Raw genomic sequence first — 7879 nt, 5'->3', positions numbered from 1 at the left:
GGCAGGAAGCATTTTTCTCAGAGCATTACTTAATGCAGACTTGTAAGAACGACCTGCTCAGACCTGCTCAGACAAAGCTTTACAATGGCCCGAACATTCAGGGGCATTGTCCTCCCAGCGCCGGTGGGTGGGGCTTGCGAAATCAGGCAGGTCACAAAAGAAAACGACATTTTCTCTGCATGTTGGAACTCTAGTCCAACAACAAGGCAAAGAGCCACTGAACCCTCAGGCAGCAGCCCCTGGAGAAGGCGGGACATCCCTGGGCTACAGAGTGCCTGTTCTCAAGATGTGGTCCCCCACCACTGGCATCACATCTCCATCTCAGGGGCAACTGATAGAAATGCAGATTCCTGCCCCTCCACCCCAGGCTGATAAGACTGTGGTGGCAGGGTCGGCATCCTGGTTTTAGCAAGCATCTCAGGGTACTCTGAGGCCTGACAACCACTGCCTGAAAAGATTGGGGGGGGGGGGTGTCTGCGTAGATGAAGGGGAGAGTGCGGGGGTGTGGGGTGGGCAGAGGATGGGGAGGTGAGGTATTCTGGTTGGCTGGGGTCTCATTTGGAACGTAAGGCCTATGTGCAATGTAGGGTCCTCCACGTGGGCCCAAGGTCATGTATTTCAAACAGTTTAGCACAGGGCTACAAGCCAACAAAGAAGCAAAAACCCAAGTGGGAGGGCTACTGGGACAGCCGGTTCCAGCCTGCTTCCTCAGTGCTTCCCGATCATTCGTATGACTGAAGATGTGCACTTTGCGTAGGAAAGGCTCATGCAAAATTAGAATGCGTGAATACTGACAGAACCATCATAATTCTGCTCCTGTCAGCTACACGAATATGAACCAAACAGCAAATATTTGGATCACTTAAAGTTTAATTAAACGAATGTTTTATTGGATTTAATGCATGTCAATATTCCCTGACTGGTTTAAAAAATTCTGAAGAGATTTATGGCAACCAAAGCTCTCCTTCTGCCCATAGTCCCAATTATTTACTGTTCAACACACCTTCCCCAGGCAGGCCCCCTTCTCTGCTAAGTGACCTCCCACGGTCATTTCCCTGAGTGAAAAATGAGACAGCATCATGGGCTGGGGCTGGAGTGAGTGGGGCAGATTCTGGACCAGGGCTCTGGACATCTGACCTCCAGGCCTGGCTCTGCTGGTGACATGCCAAGTGGCCTTTGGCAGGTCCCTTCCTGCCACTTGGCCTTGGTTCAGACATCAGTAAAATGAGGGATCAGGTGAGGAGGGCTCTGGGGACCCATCTTGCTTTGGGCTCTGGGACTCTGAGGACATGGTTCTGAGACCCCCTTCAGTGCAGCCAGGCACTGGGTGGCTGCCCCTTCCCTTGGCCCCTGGCGACATCTGCCTCTGCTCTTTGCCTGATTGCCCACAGTGGCACCAGGGACGTCTCAAGTGGCAGCACCAATAGCTGCCAAGCCCACAGAGGCTTCCCTCAGGATACCCCCAGAATCCTTGCTCTCCACCCCAGACGCCAACCGCCTCCTGGGTGCTCACCTCTCCAGACTGCCCAACCTGTTCCCATGAGCACAAGGTATGTTACAGCTCTGCTCAAAAGCCACCCACACCTCCCATCACCCACAGAACTCAAAACAGTCCTGTTTTGCCTGACTGCCCAGCCCCCCGTTCTCCTCCCACGTTACTTACCATGGTGCCCTCCAACCCCCATCCTATTCGTCTATCCTGAGACCCTCACTCTCTCAGGCCCTAGAGATGACCTCAGAGGGGGTTTCTGGGATCTCGAAGTTTAACACAAGGGGGCACTTAGACAGATATTTGTTGAAGATTGAAAGATGCCGTCCTGCTGAATTTGTCAGGAGCTTTTCAGGCTTAAGCAACAGACTCTCTCAGAAATGCTGGACCATCTTAAGAAAAAGGAAAGGAGGGTGGTCTTAGTTCTCATAAGCGGGAAATCCAACGGGGGTGGAGGAGGCCGTAGATGTCTGGGGCCCTCCACAAGGCACGCCCTACTTGACTGCAAGATGCCTGGGGGTGGCCCCACACCCACACTGTCCCTGTGCATAGGACTGGAGAGAAAGGGACCGAATCTTTCCTGAGAGTCCAGGAAACAAGCATATGAAAGAACTCTGACTGTCAGACGTGCCTACTGTGTTCTGCTGTGAAGCCAGCTCTGGGCCCGGGGGAGGGAGGGCCATGCAGTCACAGGACTGACCCACGCTACCCCAGGGCCAGGTGCCAGGTGCCAGGTGCCAGGTGGCTGGAGGTGGAGATAAATGTCCCGACAGAAAGGGTGTGTTGGGCGCACTGACACCCTATGACTGCTACAGAGACGCAGACATGGTCTTCTCTTCCCTCTGCCCCTTCCCAGTCCCACCCGGCAGGCTCACCATGGTGCGCAGTGATGAAGGGAAGGTAAGCGGAGCCATATCGGGAAGACAGTGAGGGGCCAGTAGAACCGAAAGCTGGTTGAGGTTGGTGAGGCTGCCCCCGACCCGCCCTTCTCTCCGGAGCTCAGGGGATGGGGCCTCCGTGGTCCTCTCACGCTCACACTGTGCAGGGCACGAGGGGAGGGCCAGGCGGCCTGCAGCGTGTGCGGACGGCCCTGGCACATGTCCCGTGACCACACACTTTCCACCTCCGCGTGGGCACACGTGCAGAGCCGGAGACTCAGGCCTCCTCACACCTGTGCTCCGTTCTGCGGGGCCGAAGGTGCCGTGAGGGGGAGTGAAGGAGGCACATGCAGCTCTCCAGGGCGGGAGTTGCCCCGGGACCACCGATGGGTCCTTCTGGCTGCTGGCTGTGGCTCTGCTGCTCCCAGTGTCTCACCGTCTGTGGTCCCGTGGGCTGCTCTTTGGGAAGGCTGTCGAGGTTTGTGGGGGGCCACACGACAAGGTCTGCCCTATGCCAGAGAATGTGGGACAGGCAGGGAGGGCTGGGCTGTGGGCTGCAGGGGCCCAGCAGGAGCTTGTCTGGCACAGCCGGGCAGCGGTGCCCACAGAGATGAGGCCCCAGCTGTAAGAATTGGCACTGGAGGGCCTCCCGGTATGGGATCAGAGGCGGGCAAGGGAGTTGTGGGGTCCTCACAGCTTGGAATATCTGTCTCCCTGTGTGCCAGGCCTTCTGATATCCATGGGCTTCCCCTTGTTTCCCCCTGGGACGGAGAGGCACGGGTCACACTGAAACTCTTGTGGACATTAGCAAGGGTGGGCTAGCACGAGACAGACCCCAATGCACTACCGAGACTGCATGTCCGGCAGGGCAACCTAGGGCCATGTGGGGTTCTGGTGCCTAGCACGGTGCTGGGCACACAACAGGTGGCTTGAGGCCAAGTCTGGCAGACAGCAGTCTCCTGAGAGACACCTGCCTCTCTCTCTAGACCCTTCCAACCACAGCAGTAAAACACACTGGTTTTCCAGACCGGTAGTTGCAAACACCAGATCTCAGCTCCTCCTGGCACCCATGCTCTCCCTGTTCCTGGGAGCCTGCAGAGAGGCTGCAGGGGATTAATGTGCCCACCAGTCGCAAGCTAACACCCTTCCTGAAAAGCAGGTGGCCATAACATTTTGGTCTCTGGAGAATTGGGTTTTAGTTCCTATTACAGCTTTTCCTTAATCGCAGGCGCTATTTCTCACACTGACTTGAACTCGATGAGACACTCATAAAACCATCAGCAGCCTCTCATGCAGGATTCTGGTGCTTCACAGCAGCAGAAATTAAATTTCTCGAATTATTGTCAAGTTCACGTTCGTTTCCTTATGTTAGAAATGCACTAATGGAACACATGCCTATCTGGACATTTGCCATTTTTCAAATGATGCTCTTGGTGGAAAGACTCTGTCAAAAGCTCAATCAACCTGCCCACACATCAGTGTGTTGGACTGAGCCTCCAAGCCTCCCAGGCTCAGGAGCCTGCTTGGGAATTAGGACAATCTGGAGAGACCCCAGGCCGGGCGCTTAGACACATCTCTGTAGCTGCAGCCTGTTCTCACATTGTTCTCATAAAGTCAGGCGCTTCTGGTGGGGCCTGGGAGCCCCCCCACCCCCGGAGGTGTGGCACCTGTTTGACAAACTCTACTGATCTGGTCTCATTCCTGAGACCAGGGTCACACTATGAAGTTGGTGAGTGGGACAGAAACAAAGGTGAAGGGTGTGCCCCATATCTCCTGACCATGTAGGGGACAGGCAACTTCTCAACATCTCCTGGACCCGATATCTTCACCCAGCCCTCACAGGGTGGGGCTGCTTTGGCATGTCCTGCAAGAAGGTGCTTGGGGGTGGCGCTCCCTGCCTCCTGTGTCCCCCTCTGCCAGAGCCTGCCACTTGGAGCTCTTCGCACACATCTGCTGACACCTGGCGGCTGTGGAGCTAGGAAGAGACCGTCTTAGGAGCCTTCATCCTGACATGAACGTTTGGAGCGCTGGTGCAGGTCTGGCCTGCAGAAGTGTCTCCGGACCAGCCAGCCTTGCATGTGTCCAAAATTTCCTGTTTCTGTAGCCATACTCTGATTCAATTTTCCTGTCGTTGTATTCCCTCTTGCTTGCTTCATTTTGGGGATGGCAATAAACTTGTTAATTACCTGCAGATTTGAGAGCAATTTACTTTTTCAATTGACTTATGTTGCTTGGTATTGCTGCAACCATTTCTTACAGTTTAGTTATTAAGCTCTGCTCTTCGGTGTAAACAAACACCTTTGTAAGCTGCAGACCGAGACTGTATCTGTAGGATCTCTTTTGGGTCCTCAGCACCAACACAATTCCTGGCACAAAGAAGGGACTTGATAACTAGTTTTCAGCAAGGAAACTATTAATGGGTAGTGCTCCCTTGACGATTGTTTACTGAGCACCTACTATGTGCCAGGATACAGTGGGAATATGCTGAAAAGCAGAACAGGCCCAGTGGCCTGCTAACCGGGAGCTTGTGGCTTGGCAGGGAGGCCAAGTGTCAGATTGGGGTGGGAAGAAGAGGCACCTGAAACCTGTCCACAGACCCCCGTGGAGAGCCCCTGGTGCCTGCAGAGCCTGATTGCTCTCTCTCGGTAGAGTCCTTCCTATGTGCCTGGGACTGGCCCCTGCAGGGGTAGATGCAGCAGACAGACCCATGTCTCACTCCCATGGAGCCCCTGTGTGATGGGGCCTTCTCCTTGCTTGCAGGAGGGGCCTGTGCAGGGGCGGGGTTGGCTGGGAATCCTCTGAGCTCCAGGGCTTTGTTTTGCATCCTCCAGCCAATAAACCCTTCTAGCTTTGGGAAAACAAACCCACAATGGGACTGTGGTAGAGGGAGCAGGAAGTCAGAGCTGAGCTCAGTGCCCAAGGGTTGTGACGTCACTATCCTGGGGTTTCACTGGGTGCCATGGGTGTGGCACACAGTGGCAGCAGCAGTCGGAAGCACGGGGTCAGTGCTGGGGTGGAGAGCCCAGGGTCTAGGACCGACTAGGAGTCAGCAGGGAGCATGGCTGCCAGCTCTCCCTCCCTGGCTGGTGTCTGTGCCTGGGGTGGCCTTGGTCAGGCTGGCCAGTCTGTGTACCCCCTGTGCCCTGCCAAGTCTATTTCCAAAGACGACAGAAACACCTCTGCTCAAGAGATTTGCAAAAGAAAAGTATTTTTACTGCCTATTCCCTTGGTAGGTTTAGGGAAAAGAAAAGAATGTATTGTCTTATACAATTCTATGCTAGTTACTCAGAATTTGCAAAAATTCATACAGATGTCAAAGGCTGGATCTAGAATCTCCTGGACAAGCTCTTGGTGGAGAAGAGCACACAGCCTTGACCCAGGCAAGCAAGAGAGTGCCATGCTATGTGTCCCCAGAGGCTGGTTCATTTTCCAATTTCTAAGCACCCATGAAGCTGATTTCCCAGCCTCTCTTGGAGCCAGGGTGGGGTCATGTGACTCGTTCTGACCAGAGGGATGAACACGCCTGACCACACGACCCCCACATCACTGCGATGGGTAATTTTATCACACGAGCGGGCTGTGGGATGCCCGGATAGTTGGTCAGACGTTCTTTTGGGCGTGTCTGCGAGAATGTTTCTGGAGGAAATGAACATTTGAATCAGTTGACAGACTAAAGCAGATTGCCCTTCTCAATGTCCACAGGCCTCATTTAATCAGTTGAAGATCTGAGTAGAACAAAAAGGCTGAGTAGTCTTAGTATGAGTGTACTACTGCTAGCATTCGTATTTAGTAGTCTGAGTAATCTTAGTGTTTTGGGCTCCTTCTCCCTGATTGCCTTCCAGATGGGACACGGGTCTTTTTCTGCCTTAGGACTTGAACTGAAACATCATCTCTTCCCGGGTCTCAGGCCTGCTGGTTTTCAGACTGGAACTCACAACATTGGCTTTCTGGGGTTTCCAGCTTGCCAACTGCAGATTCTGGGATCGTAGCCTCCACAATCACGTGAGCCAATTCCTTGTAATGGTCACTCTCTCCCATCCATCCATCCATCCATCCATCCATCCATCCATCCATCCATCCATCCTATTGGTTCTGGTTCTCTGGAGAGCTCTGACTCATGCAGTCAGCATGCACACTCTCTTGTCTCCCCTGTGGAGACTGTGTGGTCGTCCATTTTGTGGGAGCAAAGAACACAGCCTCCTTGTTGCTGCCTGAGCCCATCAGACACGATGAGGGTAAAAAATTCGTCTTTATACCATCATGCTACTGAGATTTTGGGTCTCTACAGCATTTGGTGTTGATTACCTAAGATACCCCTTTAGAAGACAAAGAAATTCAAGTTAATGTATTTCCGCAGAAGAAAGTGTAATGAGATGTGGAATGGACCTTTGAGAGGCCAAGTCATTCAGGTCAGGAACTCTCAGAATCCTCTGACAAGAGGAGATCTGACTTTTGTTCCAATCCTTCAAACACCTCCTGTCCAGGGAGCTCACTCTCTTATTCCACAGCCATTTCTACTGCTTTCATCATTAGATAGTATCCGAACTCCCTGCTGGAGGGAGTGAGGGGAGGTGGGGAGAGTCTCAGGGTCTCAGGCTGGGAGAGCACGTGTACGTGCATGGGAAGAGCAAGATGCCAAGAGAGAGAAGAGCAGGGAGGCCTCATGAGATGCAAGTTGGAGTAAGGGTGGAAGGCTTTCTGGGCAGGAGATGCTTCAGTGGAGATCAATAACAGGAGAAGAAACCGGGGAGGCCTAGAATAGGAGAAGGGGCATTCCTGTTAGAGAAAGAGCTTGTGCAAAGGTCCTGAGGTAGGACGGGGGCTTACGGTGCTCTGGGAACTGAAGAAGGCCAGTGTGTCCGAAGCACAGGGAATGATGCAGGTGTGTGGGCACACATGTACTCAGAGAGGTGCTACACAGCCAGGCAGAACAGGCCACTGCTTCTTAATGGAAGACTTGACGATTTTAATTTAAAGCAATGGAAAGTAATTGGAGGATTTTAAGTCAAGGAGGGATGTGATCTGATTTGCGTGCTAGGAGGTTCACCCTGGCTGTTGGGTGAATGATGGGTCGCTGGGGGAGAGGAGAGGATGCAGGGACACCATTTAGGAGGCTGAGGCTGTCTTGCAGGGAGAATTAGGCAAGGACTGTGGGGAAGGAGAAGAGGAGGGGCAGGGCTTGTAAGCACTTGGGATGAGGAGCCCTGTGAAAGGGGTGTCAGAAGTGACTCCCTCCTCTAAAATTGAGCTACCCTATGATCCAGCCATTGCACTACTGGGTATTTACCCCAAAGATACAGACGTAGTGAAGAGAAGGGCCATATGCACCCCAATGTTCATAGCAGCATTATCCACAATAGCTAAATTGTGGAAGGAGCTGAAATGCCCTTCAACAGATGACTGGATTAAGAAGATGTGGTCCATATATACAATGGAATATTACTCAGCTATCAGAAAGAACGATTTCCCAACATTTGCTGCAACATGGATGGGACTGGAGGAGATAATGCTA

At 53.0% G+C, this 7879-nt stretch overlaps 1 protein-coding gene across 3 annotated transcripts in view; it reads right to left on the bottom strand.

The window, feature by feature from the left end:
- Positions 1 to 7879, bottom strand: part of FSTL4 (follistatin like 4) — a 617506-nt gene that overhangs the window by 56761 nt on the left and 552866 nt on the right. The gene's annotated exons all lie outside the window — the stretch shown is intronic.

The sequence above is a fragment of the Ursus maritimus genome, unplaced genomic scaffold, assembly GCF_017311325.1.
Source record: "Ursus maritimus isolate PB19 unplaced genomic scaffold, ASM1731132v1 scaffold_5, whole genome shotgun sequence".
NCBI lineage: Eukaryota > Metazoa > Chordata > Mammalia > Carnivora > Ursidae > Ursus > Ursus maritimus.
This window is presented reverse-complemented; position numbering and strand designations above follow the sequence as displayed.